Raw genomic sequence first — 15,815 nt, 5'->3', positions numbered from 1 at the left:
GGCCCCCTCCAGCGCCCGGCCCCGACCTAGCCACCTGCGCCCGGAAGTGACGTACGACAGCAGCGGCTCCCCGCTGCATGATGGGAGAGTGTGTGGAGTGGGCGGGGGTCTCCGCGGAGGAGGAGGAGGAGGAGGCGGAGGCGGCGGCGGCGGCGGAAGAGGGCGGAGGGTAGTGGGATGGGGGTCCCGCAGCAGCGCTGAAACTCCGGGTGGGCGTCCATGGCGCCGCTGCGCTGACGGGGCCGGGAGCAGCTCGCCTTCCGCCCTCGCCAGCTCAGCGTCCGAGTAACCGGTCCTTCCCCGGGGAGCCAGTTCCTCCCCGGGCCGCCGAGCCATGCCCATCGCGACCGTCCGGGACGAGCCAGGTGAGTGCTGCCGCCGCGCTCCCCGGCTGCCGCGGAACCCGGCCCGGCCAGTCGCCCCGGCCTGGAGCACCTGCCAGCGTCGGCCCGGCTGCGGGCCTGCGAGCTCCGGCGCGGGCTGCGCTCCGCTCCGCGGCTGCGGAACGCCGCTGGCAGCGCCCGAAGCCGTGGCACGGCGCTCGGCATCCCGGCCGCCGAGAGCCAGCCCTGCCCTCCCGGCCCGCCGTGGCCCGCCCTGCCCCTCGGCGTCCACCTGCCCGAGCGGCGCGCCCGGGCTCCCTCCCGGCCGCCGCCGTGGAGAAGTTTGGGGCTCCGCTCCGGCTTCCTCCTTCGCCCTCCTCCCTCGTGACAGGTGTAAACACTGTCTGCCTGGCGGAGGCCCGAGGCCGGCGGCTGCGGGAGTGTGCCGCCTCCGAGGGGTCTCGGGATGCTCCGGCGGGCAGAGGCGGCCCAGAGCTGCGTCCCTGGCGGAGAGGACCTTTTCGGCACTCCCCAGGAAATCATCTGCGTCTTCTCCCTCGTCGCGTTCGAAAGTTGAGCCATTATTCTTGAAGTGCCCGGCTTGGCAGGTGCTGCGGGCTGCAGGGGACAGAGGGTGAGCAGCGGTGGGTTCTTTTTCCCCTTGGAAACTGAGACTAGTTGGGCCTCCCACTGCCCCCCACCTTCTTGGTTTATTCAAGTTACAGCGTGATTTCCCTCTGAATCTCTTGCGGCTGAGGAAAGAACTGACTCATACATGTAAATATTAACGGGGGTGGGGGGGGAGCGTCAAAGGAGCGGTGGTTCTGTTTCAGAGTTCTAGCTTTAAGGAAAACTTTTACCCACAAACTTCACGGCATAAGTCTCTTCCACGAGGCACATCCTCATACTCTGAGGTGGGTTTTTGTTTGGGGGAGGGCAGTGGTGGGGATGGGGGCTCGGGAACGGTTTAAATCTGATTTTATATTTAACTGTTGCTTTCAGCTAAACTAATAGAGAAATATATGCTACACTCTAGGGGCAACTAGGCTTCAATTCTAATGCGTTGATAGAATCAGCCTAGTTTACCTACGTTTCATAAGTTTCTAAATATTGGCATTTGTAGTAATCATTTTTAACACTTTCCAAGGCCGTATTTGTTAAAACAAAGTATCTATGGTAGCCTAATACATGGAGATGTCTCACATGAATAGAGTTAGATCCAGCATCAAAATTTCTAGTTCAGCAGCCGGGCGGTGGTGGCGCACGCCTTTAATCCCAGCACTCGGGAGGCAGAGCCAGGCGGATCTCTGTGAGTTCGAGGCCAGCCTGGGCTACCAAGTGAGCTCCAGAAAAGGCGCAAAGCTACGCAGAGAAACCCTGTCTCGAAAAACCAAAAAAAAAAAAAAAAATTTCTAGTTCAGCAAATGGCACCTACTAGATTCTTAGGTCTAGTCTCTCTTCTGTGTATGTATCAGATACATACTGTTGTTTATCTGTTGGTGTTTAGAGACATATTTTAAGCCATTAACAAGCTCTGGAAAGATGTTTAGTATAGCAGGACTCAGATAATACATAGGGCACTTGAATTTGAGTGTTACCTGATCTTTTGACCTAGAGGATATAATGAAAATAATCTCGTGTCAAGCAAAGATAATATCCATAACGGCATTGAGAAATTTTGCAGAATCCAATTGCCTATGAAAATCTCATAATCTAGGTGATTCCATTATAGAACATTATTTTAAATTTTTAATCTGTTCTGTTTGTAATTAGTAAAAAGCTAGATGCAAAAAGTAGTGAAATTTGAGTGCTGGTGTTTTATTTTTTTTGAAACCTAACAGGCAAAGAATTCACTAAATAGCATCTCAGTGAGGAGTAGTCTGTCCCGCCTTTCCCTCAGGTCTCATAATAGCAGTCTCTTACGTATTTAGATACCTAAAACCCTCAAGAATTACCTAAATGTTTATATTCCAATTTAATGTTACCAACTATTTATTTTTGGGTTTTGAGACAGGGCTTCATGTAACCCAGGCTAGCTTCAAACTCCTAATCCTCCTGTCTCTGCATCTCAAGTGCTTGGATTACAAGTGTATGCCAGCATGCCCAGCTTCCAAAAATTTGTAAATTAAAAATAAAGGACTTTACTCTCTAAGCACATTCAGTTCCTCATTATGTAGGCCAGACTTTACAGCCTAAACTTCATTTTTTTTTGTTGTTGTTGTAGTTTTAATGTAACTTCGAAAATATTCAGCAGCTGTGGATTTTACATATGACATTTTGGTAATTAATTTTTTTCTAATTAGTATATGTATGTGTGTGTGCAGACACAATCACAAGTCTTTGCGAAGCATTGCATAATAATGTCTAACACTGATATGTGCTGTTTTCTGTCAGCTGGATCCTTGCCCTTTTCGGTTTGTTTCGTGGTGCTGAGGCATGAACCAGGGCCCCATGCATGGAAGGCAAGCACTGTGCTAGTGAGCCCTGTCCCTAGCCCAGCAGGATACTTTAAGAAATGTTTGTGTGAGTCAGGGAGGTGGTTCACTGGGTTAAAGGCACTTGCTGCCAAGCCTGGTGCAACCTGAGTTTGATCCCCAAGACCCAGATCGTGAAAAGAGAGAACTGACTCCTGCAGATTATCCTCTTGACTTCCACATGCATGCCATGGAAGACACATGCATGCATAGATGCACACATAAGTAAATATATGTAATTTTAAAATTCTACATTCTTTCTGAGAATACATTGTTATTTAATCCTCCCAACAGCTCTATACCTAGAAGGTAGCAATATAGCATGTTATCCCCATTTATCAGAGGAAACTGAGGCACAAAGAGTGATTTTCTTAAGGCAAATCAGCTGGTAGGTGACAAGGCAAGACACAATAGAACATTTATGTAGTTTTTAAAAATGTAGAACTATACCACTTTTTTCCCTGGGATTCATGAAGCATGTATCACAAGTATAAAAAATGTGTGGGCTGGGGGTGTTCTGCTCAGTGGTAGACCACTTGCCTGGCTCGTATAAGATCCTGGGTTTAGTCCCAGCACTGCACAAGAAAGTGGAATAATAAACACCAAGTAAGTGTAAAGTTAATCTCTGGAGAACTGGAGAGTGCTAAAGGGTCCGAAGACACCTATGACTTTTCAAATGCATCCTTCCTGTTTGACACCTACTTGATTAGAGTAAGTTAAGTGAGTTGTGACAGCTGTGTTAACAGTTGGGAGCCACCATGTGGTTGCTGGGAATTGAACTCAGGACCTCTGGAGGAACAGCCAGTGCTCCTAACCTCCTAGTGGCTGTGTGATCGTTCTTTTCCCCAAGCCTTGTTTTATTGCTTGAAATGCTTTACAGTAAAACAAAATGTTTAAACATTTCACTTCAAAACAAAGTGTCACTTTTTTCTTTTAGCAGGGTTTCAGAAGGGAATAGGGAAACAATGTTATTTTATATTGACTTCATTTTAAAGTACAGGAGCTATTAACTTTAAAATGCTTGAAGCATTTTCCAGGTTTCTGTGCCTTAACTTCTTTTGCCTGGGCCCTCATCTAAAATTGCTGCCAAACATCTCAACAGCCCCATCTGACATTCATGGTTCATATTTCTAGGTGGACCCTAAGATTAGGGGCTCATTGGTCGGTAGGTTAGACCAATTCCCTGGGAAAGAGAGGCCAGAAACTGTTGTGTGGGAAGAGTTCCTGAGAAGTGTAAAGAGGAGGAGAACAGATACAATATTCTATCATACTCTAGTTGACCACTCTCCCAAATAGCTAAGGTAAAGGCAAGCCTTTCAAAGATAAATTGCTAAGACACTTAGTATCTGTATGTTCAGAGCTTGATTTACAAGCACTCTAATAGTGATTAGTTCCCAGAGGAAAATAAAATAGTAAATTAGGGTAAATTTCCCCTTTTTGATTCTCTTTGTGTAGATACAGCATATTGTAAATAACTTCAATTGAATGTCTGCTGAGGCTCTTCAGATATTCTTAAAATAGTCATCAAGAACCGCCTCAGTGCCAGACCCTTTTGTAGGTGTTGGGGATACTGAAATGACAAACAGCAATAAAACCCTGCCACACACAGAGCTTTGATTTCGTGTGTGTGTGTGTGTGTGTGTGTGTGTGTGTGTGTGTGTGTGTGTGTGTGTGTGTGTGTGTACACGTACATGTTTGTGTTTGGGACAGGCAAATATAACAATAAGGTAGAAGACATGAAAAAAAGAGTTGGTTTGGGGGGTAAAGGAGCATTGCTTTTTACTTTAAGTCTTGGACTAGGTGGCGATTACAGGGTATTGATGGGTCTTGCTATATAATGTTGGTGAGGTTGAAGGCTTAAGACCTGCAGGAAGTCCAGAGAACCAGGGGCCAAGAATGGTAGATGTAAACACATACCCAGAATACTGAAAGGACAGCCGCAGGTGAGCACAGTGTTTCTAGAATAGCAGGCAGGAGAGTTAAACAGGAGGTCAGATCACAGAAAGAGGACACTTCAGCAGCGTTGGAAACCCTTTGTAAACATCCTAGAGACTAGCTTCTTACTGTGTGCAGTGGGAAGCAATTGCAAGGTTGCCAAGGGAAGATGTCAGATCACATATGTTTTGCTTTGTTTTGTTTATATTTTGTATGTGTAAGTTGTGTGCCTGGTGCCTGAGGATGCCAGAAGAGGGTGGTGGATTCCTGCAAGTGCAGTTGCGAAAGGTGGTACGCCATCATATGGGGGTGGGGGGGAATTGAACCCAGGTCCTCTTGCAAGGTCCTTGTTGCAAGAGCAACAAGTGTTCTAAATCCCTGAGCTAATTCACCAACCATTTATATTCTAAAAGAATATGTTAGGGCCGAGAATGCAATTCAGTGATAGATGCATACACACACACACACACACACACACACACACACACACACACACACATCTACCTTCAGACAAAAGGATGCATGTACCTTCTTTACAGGAAATAGACCGCAGGAATGCAGAAGTAGAAGCAGAAGCATTCATTGAGGAACTGGGTACAGTGGTGCAGCTCAGATGTAGTGTTCAGAACCGATAGTGTAGAGGTAATGAGAAGTGGCAGGGCAATGTTTGAGTTGAGACCTATGATCTCCCCATTGCTAAGTTCAGAGAAGTTATTGTGGCAGCCTTCTAAAAACCGAAGTCCATACAACCAGTGTCCTAGCCCATTCTGACACTTCATTCATCCTGCTTTCTAATCAAATTCTATTACATGACTTACAGTGCCCAGATAGTGTCTCCATGTATTATCCTTAGTGCCAGCCATTTTCTCTGTAAAACTGTTCAGAAACTTTCTTACCTGGGCATGGTAGCATACACCTTTAATCTCAACACTCAGGAGGCCAGCCTGGTGTACATACAGAGTCCAGGTCAGCCATGGCTACATAGGAAGACCCTGTCTCAAAGAAAGTAAGTTCTTTTTACGCCCCTAGAGCATCTAATCATTTTCATCAATCAAGTGTGAGCTTTTTCTTAGACTCCTGTTAGCCACACTTTATCTCCTTTAATACACACACACACACACACACACACACACACGCTGTTGTAAACTGTTAACCCTTCTCCTATTAACCCCCCTTATGAGCCTTAAATTTCATTAAGGTTGCTATTCCCTTTGCTCTGTTCTAGCAGTTTTGTATATAGTAGATACTCAGTGAATAGTTGGTTATGTTTTTATGATTAAAGCATACAAGAGTAAAAAGGGGCCTCATTTAAAAAAACAAAAAACCTGACCTCTTACAGTTTTGATTTGGTTTGGGTTTTTGAAATGGGGTCTTATTATGAACTGCTGGCTAGCTTGGTACTTACTGTGTGACCCAGTGTGGCCGCAAACTTGTGGCATTCCTCTTTCCTCACCTGCCCTCGTAAAGGGATTTACAGGCATGTGTCACCATACTTAGCTCCTGATCTCCCACTTTGTGGATAGCTGAATTCCCTCCTTCCACGCTTACATGGGTTCCAGGGATCAAGCTCAGGTCCCCAGGCTTGCACAGCAACCCCTTTACCCACAGAGCTTTCTTCCTGGCCCACCAAAATGGAATCTGCTGCATACCGTTTAGATCATTTTCCTTTACCAAGTTGCCTAAACTAATACTCAAGGCCATAATCAACTTCTTCCCCAGCTCATCCAAACATATACACCTGAGATGTTGAAATCATTATTAACTTCATGTTATATTTTTCTGGTTCTTAAATTATAGAAAAATATTGAAAAGTAGGGAGGGGAACCGGTATGCTTCATATGGCAAGAAGCCATCTGTTTATGTCTGACACCAAAGTGAGAGTCCAGAATATGATTAGAAGGAGTGCTGCAAGGGAAATGCGTGTGAGGCCAGAGGACAGCACTGAGTATCTTCCTCAGTGAGATCTGTTTGCTTTTCTCTTCTCCCCTCTACCTTTGGTTTTTTTAAGACAGGGTTTCTCTGTGTAGTTTTGGTACCTGTCCTGGATCTCACTCTGTAGACCAGGCTGGTCTTGAACTCACAGAGATCTGCCTGGCTCTGCCTCCCAAGTGCAGAGATTAAACGTGTGCACCACCACCGCCCGGCCTCAGTGAGATGTGTATATATGGGGTTTGTTTTGTTTTAAGGCAGATTCTCTCACTGACCCTGGAGCTCCCTGAGTTGGCTAGACTGGCTGGCCAGCACCTGTCTCTACCTCCTCTGGCCTGGGATTGGAGTCATTTTAACCTGGCTCCAAGCACAGCTTCTCATGCCTGTGCGGCAAGCACCCCACTCCTGTTTCCTCCTCACTGGTGCTGTGCTTCCAAGAGAAAGCTGTTAACGCTGGTGGTTGTTTTTGTTTTGTTTTGAGTCAGAGTTTCATGTAATCTGGGCTAACCTCTAACATTGCTTTGTAGCAAGGATGGCTTTGAACTTTTAACCCTTCTGCCACCATCTTGAGTGCTAGGATTACAGGTATGTGCCACCATGAGAAGCATATGTGTGCTGGAGATCAAACCCGGGGCTCACATATGCTGAGCAAGAACTCTACCAAATAAACTATGCCCTAGCCTTTTTATTTACTAGCAAGTTGTGAACATTTTCCATGTGACTAGTAATCTTTAAAACATGATTTTTTTAGTGACTATGAAGAATGCCATCAAGTGAGTTTCAAAATATTTTGCTATTTCTCTACAATTGGATGTTGTTGTTGTTGTTGTTACTTGGGTTGGCTCCTTCCTTCCTTCCTTCCTTCCTTCCTTCCTTCCTTCCTTCCTTCCCGCCTTCCATTGTTGTTGTTGTTGTTGTTGAAGTTGTTAATTTGACACATGCTACAGTTAAAAACACCTCCATCAGATGGCCTGTGGTGGGCAGTCTGATGGACATCTTGATTAGTGAGTGATGTGGGAGGACCCAGCTCACTGTGCAACACCACTGGGCAGGTGGTTCTGGGTTGAATAAGAAAACAGACTGAGCAGACCTTGATGAGCAGGTCAGTAAGCAGCATTCTTTCCTAGCCTCTGCATCAGTTCCTGCCCGAAGCTCCTGCCTTGACCTCCCTCAGTGATGGATTGTGATCTTGAAGGTGAACTAAACCTTTCCTCCCCCAAGTTGTTAAGTTGTTTTTGATCATGGTGTTTATCACAATTGAAACCTCACTGGGACATGGGATTTTCTGTTTCTTATGTTACAGAAGAGCATCTGGGTGAACAAGTTTGTACAGAACTACTATCTTTCGTTATTTTTCTTTAAATCAAGTCTTAGAAACAGTTACTAGTCTGCCCTCCACTCCCCCCAAAAAGCCTATTGCTTCCAAGAGGTTATAATAAAGCCGTTCTACCAGTGGTGGCTGAGTACCCTTCTCCTAGTTGATGGTCAGTGAGTGCATATTTTTTTCCTTTTCTTCCACTTTGTTTCATAATCCACCACAGTAACAGTTCCTTTAAGGTAAACTAAAGACCACAGACTTCTGGAAGGGGTGGCAGCAAAGGAGCGGTGGTGTGGAAGACAGAGAGGAAGGTGGGTGGGGATCAGCGAGTCGGCTTGACTGGGCTCCTGAAGTTGCTGGTGGCTTGGAGCTGCAGCTGGTAAGCCATTGGATGACTCTTGAAACCGTAGAGCCTGGGTACAAACTGGTTTGCAGGTCGTTTGAGTCGGTACTCCGGATGCACCATGAAGAGCATGTGAGGGAAATCAGTGCCGAAGTAGGCGCCATCTGTGTGTGTATACAGGTCCATGCACTTGGGGCAGCAGAGTTTCACCATGGCCTCACCTGAGATGTCCCAAATTCCGATGGGAAGCATGGGCTGGTTCTCACAGTACACAGGAGGACAGTAGCCAAAGTCTCCAAGTGCACATTTCTTAAAGTGTTTGCCTAAGCTGCGCGAGGCAGCACAAGCCTGGGAAATAGAGGGGGAAGGACCAAAGTTCAAGATCATCCTTGGCATCACACTGTGTGTGTGTAAATAAAAAAAACTTTCGTAGGCATCAATGTAAGTTGTACTCTTTGGGTCATGATTAGAAAATGGTGTGAAAAATCTTGTTTATGTGGCAGACTAATTTTCCGTTCTTTTCTAACCATAGATACTTGGTAGGTTACAAATAGCTTTTCCCCCGAGCCTTTGGTCTTTCTCCCTCTTCTTTCTCTATCTCAGACAAAGGCAAAACTTTAAACAAAAACATTAAAAAAAAAATTAACCAGTTAGAAATGTTTGCTGTAGAATTCTTTCCATAGTTTCCATGACGTTCTTGGTACAGGGAGTCTGCCTGGATGTTCTACACACAGGTACCCCTGGTAAGCACTATTGGCAAAGCTTTGGTTTTGATCCTCTTCCCCCAAGAATGGCATTGAAGTGGTGTTTTTATCTTTGGATTGTGTGTGTGTGTGTGTGTGTGTGTGTAGTTTATTATTTACATTTATAGTTGGTGCCTAGTTTGTCGCCTGGTTTCCTTCTGTTACTATGAATGCTATTGCATCAATGAAGGGCAAGAGAACAATTTAAAGTCAAGCTAATTACCTGGGAAAGAATTTGTAAGGTAAATCTGCTGTTACTTAGGTCATATTTAAAGGCCATATTTGTGAGTTTTAGATTATCTAGGATATTGTCTACTTTCTTAACTGTTAGCTAAGTGAATTCCAACTTTGTTCAGTTGTAGTTTTATGACTCTTAGAGCTGCTGCTTTTTCTATGTGGTAACTCTTGTGGGCAGTTACTGTTGTGTGGAGAGCAGATTGTAAGAGAAGAGCAGCAGCCAAGGACCTGACAGTCTTCTCTTAGTCACATTTTATAGTGGTGTTTTTATTCTTGAAAGTCACAAAGTAGTTTGTGATCTGCAGTGGGGAGAGGTGTTAAGGGTTTTTTGTTTGTTTGTTTGTTTGTTTGTCTTACAGTACTCTAGTCTTGTGAAGTTTAATGTATCAGTCTTGACTAAAATGTGAATTTAAAACATGCAGCAAGAAATTTCTTTCAAAGTATGTCAGCCATTCCTGTCAACTGGTTGCCGAGTTGTCTGTAGAAGATTCTTCATGACGTACTAAAGAAAATTGTTATAAGCAAAAAAAGCAAGAACCTTAGTTGGCTTACTCAGTGCAGCATCATGCTTTGGTGACTGGCAGACACCTCTGGGCGTGCTGAGTAATTACTTCCAAAGCAGATAGTCCTGTTAGCAGTTTTGTTGAATAAAAACCCAAGTCCTTTTTGTCCTTTAGTGGTGTTTCCTAAAGCGAGCACTTGTTTGTTCAGTCAGATTGTAGCACAGAGGACTCCCTTTCACGTCCATCTCATCTCAGGCCAGCATGCATAAGAATACACTTACCCAGTTAACCATGTGTGTTTTCGACTGACTTGGTGGACCGTTGACAGGCCAGGCGGGAGGAGCTGAAATCTACTTCCTGAGGGGTGTGGTGTATTCAAGAGCAGACAGTAGAATAATGATCCAGTAAGAACAACGTGTATCCAGTCCTTATTTTGAGCCAGGCCCTGAGCATGCAGAAATGACGACAGAGGAATGTGACCACACAGTTTTGTCCTCTTGAGCTCAAGGAAAGTAACTTGCGAGAGCAGACTCAGTGGTCTGGTAGGGCTGAAGCCAGCAGTTCTGTCTTGAGGGCTTGAATGGAACGTCTGGAAGTAGAGGTAGTCGGAGACAGGCCCTGTCAAGAGGCTCTGTGCCGAGGGATTCAGAAAGGCACAGGGGCAGGGCTTCGTTTTGTTCTGATTTCTTTTCAGACTGGAAGAATCGTGGATATTTGCAAGCTGAAGAGAAAGCATCAGTAAAAATGAAGAAATAAATTCAGAGTCCCTGAACACAACTAGGAAGGACAGCAGAAGGCCCCAGAATTGTTTATACACAGGGTTGTGGATATAAGCAAGATTTTACTGAGGAGGCATAGAATTGAGCTAGCTCTGTGCCCTTTAAAATGTATTGTCTTGTAAAGGTTCTGGGATGTGAGGGTAGAGAATTAGTTTCAAGGTGAATTAGTTTGCAGAAAAGAGTCAGTTATCAAATTTGGTCAGTTAATGTGACAATTTAAATGTAAAACCATCCATACTATTTCTGTTTACCTTCATTATTATTTGAAACACATCCAGATATGAAGAAAATACATTATTGTGGGTGTACATGTCTTTAGTTCAGTTAAAGGAATTTTCCCCCAGTGTTGGAGATTGAGCCTAGGACCTTGTACTCTGCCACACACATCCCTAGCCTAAGTAAAACGTCTTAGGAGTTTTTTAAAAATCAGATCCTATAAAATGATAATGCTTAACTGCTACTTAACAAGGTAATCAGCACTTCAGCAAATATATGTAACTGCTCATGTTGTAATTGACATTGTGTAATAATATTTCTACAGTTTTGTGTTGCCTTTATTGATACTGAAAACAGGATGACAAATTTCACTGTCACTTTGAGCAGCCCCGCCTTTCCAGGCTGGTAGAATCAAGATGTCCTGTGCTTGCTCTCCCTAGTCTCTTACAGTGAATACTAGGGACATTACTTTTGAAACCGATTTGCTTCTTGGCATTTTTGTTGGTTATCCTTTGAGTTTATCATTTTTCTCTTTCTAAATTAATGTGGTCTTTTCAGAGAACTTTCTCTGAACAACTCAGATACCTTTTAAGGGGAATTCTTTTCAGTCATTTCTGAAATGTTTTAAACCTCATCATATATTTGATTAGTTAATTCAGTTACTGGTGAGATTAATTTTAAGCTTTTATTTCTTCATATGTAAAATTAAGATAATTTCTCCCTCACAATAGTAAATAGACTAAATGATGCTGTGCCTCTAATCTCAGCTGCTCTAGAGGCTTTGGTGGGAATCTGTCAGTTTCGGGAATCGGCCTGGGACATATATAAGACTCCCATCTTCAAAAGAAAAAGAAAGATTAAAGGAGATAGTTTATAAATGTTTCCCACATAATGTTGGAACACAGTAGACCCTTAAGTACAAACTCAGTACTGAAGGTGGGCATGGAGAGTACATGTCTGTAATCTCAGGGTTAGGTAATCTAATGCAGGAATATGGCCCCAAGTTCGAAGCCAGCTGGAGCAAGACCCAGACACACACACGCACGCACGCACGCACGCACGCACGCACGCACACAGAGGAATGAAAACATGTGGTAGTAATGACAGTTAATACATCTTTTCAACAGTACTGCGTATTATTTTGCAGTTGACATATCGAGATGCCTGATATCTTCAATTCTTGGTTTTAAGTGGGTAGGTTAATTATGAGATCTTTAAAAAGACGTAGTTTGGGAGCTTGGAGAGAGGCTCAAGGGTAAAACGCTTTCTGTACAAGCATGAGGACCTGTATTTGAATCCCTAGAACCCACATAAATGCCAGGCTTGGGAGCGTGACTCTGTAACCCCAGTACTCACAGAGGCCGAGACAGAAGAGTCCAACAACAAGATGCAATGCACACTCTGACATTCGGACAAAAATGACACAGAGGTCTTTGTTGTTGTTGTGTTTCAAGACAGGGTCTCACTATGTATCTCTGGACTCCCATGGAACTTGCTCTGTATACCAGGCTGGTCTCCATCTCTGCCTCCCAAGTGCTAGAATAAAGGCGTTCACCACCACGTAATAGCTTGGTTTGGGGATTGTGAAAGTTTGCTTGAATAGCATTAAAATTTGTAGCCTGTGTTGTTCTATAAAAAACCTCCCTCAATTTTTCAGGGAAAGTGTGTGGTTTTCAGTGCCCTCTCTTGTTTTGCTAGGATATGTAAATAAAGTTAACCGCCAATGACAAACCATCCTAAAAGAGAAAGAAAAACAACCACTTTGTAGACTTTTAACATTAGAACCTTTTATTTATTTATTAATAAGTTTATGTATATGGGTATTTTGCCTGCACGTATGTGTACCATGTGCCTAGTGCCCATAGAGGCCAAGAAAGACTATTGGATACCATGAAACTGGAGTTACAGACAGTTGTGAGCTGCTGTGTAAGTGCTGGGAATCAAACCTGAGTCCTCCAGAAGAGCAGCCAGTGCTTCTAACCACCGATGTTAGAGCCTTTTCAAGTGCCGTGACATTGTGATAGGTAGAATGAAAACAGAAAAGTAAAACACAATTCAAATCTTCAAGGTTCAGAGGAAGGGCTCTTCTCTGGCTCTTAAACAAAACAGAATGTAGATGGTGTAGGTAAATTCAGCACATTTGACCCCTTAAATTCCTGTAAGGATAGTGTAGTAATGATTTCAAGGATATTGAGCTACTGTAACACAAGGCAACATTTGTAATGCAAATGATATTGTTAATTACTTATATCACGTTTTAATTATTTTTTGTGAAGAAAATGCAGATTTTTATTTAACAAGTGACTGACTGTAAACCTCAGACACACCAGATGAAAGAAGGGTGTGACTTTATGTATGGATGATCCACTAAATACACCTTGCAAGTATACCTTATGCTATCACATAACTTGAGAAAAAGTGTTTTTATTTCTCTTTTTCCTATCACTATTCTTTGGACATTTTAGTGCCCACCACAGTCTCAGCAAAAGAAAGTTTGGAATAAAAGGCCCTGTATAAAACTGGCTTGCATAGTCTAGGTCTTCTTGCCCCTTGTGGTGATTTGAATAAGAGATACTACGCCATAGGCTTAGATATCTGAACACTTTGTCTGTAATTGGTGGTATTGTTTGGGGAAGCCTTTGGGAGGTGGAGTTTTGCTGGATTTGGTGGTTTGAAAGAAAATGGCCCCAAAAGGAATGGCACTGTTAGGAGGTGTGGCCTTGTTGGAGGAAGTGTGTCACTGTGGGGGCGGGCTTTGAGGCCTCTTTGGTTCAAGCTTCCCTCAGTGTGACTTTCAGTCGACTTCTTGTTGCCTGCAAGATGTAGGGCTCTCAGCTATTCCTCCAGCACCACCTGCACACTGCCATACTCCCCTTCATGATCGTAATGGACTGGACCTCTGAAACTATAAGTGAGCCACCCTCAGTGAAGTGTTTTTCTTACAAGAGTTGCCTTGGTCATGGTGTCTCTTCACCGCAATAGTAATCCTAACTAAGATACTGGAAGAAGTATATTCCTGGAGGTGAACTTGGAGTGTGAACGGTCTTGTCCCGTTCTGTGTTTCCTCCATGCTTTGTGCTTGCCTTAGGAGATGTGAGCTCTCCGCTCTGCCAGGAAAGTACACTTGCCGCTAGCTGCTGTGCCTCCTGCCATGCTGAACTCATTCCTCTGGACCATAAGGCCAAATAAACCTTTCCTTCTGTAAGTCGCTTTGGTCATGGTGTTTTAGTCATAGCAACAAAAAGTAATGGACATCTGGACTTGAAAGGTGATGCCTTTGTTGGTACGAGTGAGCTGGTGCTCTGTAATGGATGGGGTTTCTTCTGGTGAGCAGGAGCTCACCAGCTTTCAACTTGTGGGGAGGGAATGCTTGGTGCTTAATTCTGGGGATTTGAGAGGCACTCTTTACTTAGCGATATGACTGCCATTAAATGTTAGCCCAAGGATATTTAGGGTAGATAATAAATGAGTATGTGTAAGAAAGGAGCAGAACGTGCAGAGTCTGTATCTTACATATAAAGAATCCTTTCTATTCCAACCAGGTCCCTTCTTATCAGCCTTTATTCTTGTGGTCTTTCCTTTAACTAAATAGGCACTATATATGCAGTTTACTTCAAGACACTCGTGAGAATTCTGGCTTGCATTTGCCTAATCCCCTGCAAAACATCTGTTTTAACAAACTATTACTGGTAAACATTGTGATCTTTGTCTTTTAACCTTGGTCTTCAGAGTGGATTTGTCATCAGGCCTAACCAAGCTTAAGAAATGATATTGTTTATATATGTAAGTCATATTGCACATTTTTGAGGGACTGGTTATAAAAATTAGTAAAGTCACCTTCATGTATCCTCAGTGTGGTTAAAAACAATTTTAAGGGACTTGTTCTCTCAAAGACCTTCCAAAATCTAGAGTCACATGAATGTTTTACCAACTAAACAAACATTGACTTGCCTGTTTGTTTAGGTGACAATTATTTGAGACACAGACTTGGTATAAATGTGATGGTAGTTAATAATTTACCCAGTATATAGAATCCACAAGGTACTAAGGATCTGGCATAGTTTTAGTTCATATTTTCAAATAACTTAAAATATGATTCCAGCCAAAATGCTTATGACCATAAGAATTTTAATTTGAGCCATTCTAATTTATATGTAAAGGTATGGTCTTGTGTTTCTTTTTCTTTTCTTTTCTTTTCTTTTCTTTTTTTCCGAGACGAGGTTTCTCTATAGCTTTGGAGCCTGTCCTGGACTAGCTCTGTAGACCAGGCTGGCCTTGAACTCACAGAGATCCGCCTGCCTCTGCCTCCTGAGTGCTGGGATTGCAGATGTGTGCCACCACCGCCCGGCTGTGTTTCTTTTTCTTTATTTTATTTTTATTTAGTTATTTATTTATTGTTTTTTTTTGTTGGTTTTTTTTGTTGTTGTTTGTTTGGGGTTTTTTGTTTTGTTTTTGAGGCAGAATATAGCTATGTTGCTTAGGCTGGTGTCAAATTCACTGTGTAACTCAGGCTAGCCCTCAGCACATAATTTGCTTGGCCTGTCAAGTGCTGGGAATGCAGACAAATGCTGTCAGGCTTTCTCTGTGCTTGTTTGTTAATTGTATGTGTGTGATGGCGGGGGCATGTGTACTACACATGCATATGTGTGTAAATGAGTGTTTCCTGTCCCAACTGCCTGGTCCCAAATAGCTGACTTGGAGGCTGAATATAAATTATAAATGCTCGGCCAATAGCTCAGGCTTGTGACTAGCTAACTCTTACACTTAAATTAACCCATATTTTTATTTATGCTTTGCCATGTGGCAGTACCTTTATTAGCATGGCACGTTCACCTCCTGCTCCCTATGTGTCTGGCTCAAGACCCCCTGACTCTGCCCTTCTCCTTCCCATCATCCTTCGTTTGGCCACATCACCTATACTTCCTCTCTGGGTTCTGGCCAATCAGTGATTTATTAAGCCAATTTGAGTGATAAGTCTTTACGGTGTACAAGAGGATTATTCCACAGCATGTGTG

The 15,815-nt window shown here is 43.5% G+C and overlaps 1 protein-coding gene across 5 annotated transcripts in view; it reads left to right on the top strand.

Moving 5' to 3' along the window:
• Nucleotides 1-226: 226 nt before the first annotated feature.
• Aftph (aftiphilin) overlaps nucleotides 227-15,815 on the top strand; it is a 67,657-nt gene continuing 52,068 nt past the window's right edge. For 2 of the 5 annotated variants that reach the window (XM_076546044.1, XM_076546041.1), the window contains exon 1: nucleotides 227-365. The gene's annotated coding sequence lies outside the window, so the exon portion shown is untranslated. Of the gene's footprint in view, nucleotides 366-500; nucleotides 1,238-15,815 lie in introns of those variants that run through there. The other 3 variants (XM_076546045.1, XM_076546042.1, XM_076546043.1) reach the window with 3 other exon arrangements.

The sequence above is a fragment of the Peromyscus maniculatus genome, chromosome 10, assembly GCF_049852395.1.
Source record: "Peromyscus maniculatus bairdii isolate BWxNUB_F1_BW_parent chromosome 10, HU_Pman_BW_mat_3.1, whole genome shotgun sequence".
In the NCBI taxonomy this organism is placed as follows: domain Eukaryota; kingdom Metazoa; phylum Chordata; class Mammalia; order Rodentia; family Cricetidae; genus Peromyscus; species Peromyscus maniculatus.
This window is presented reverse-complemented; position numbering and strand designations above follow the sequence as displayed.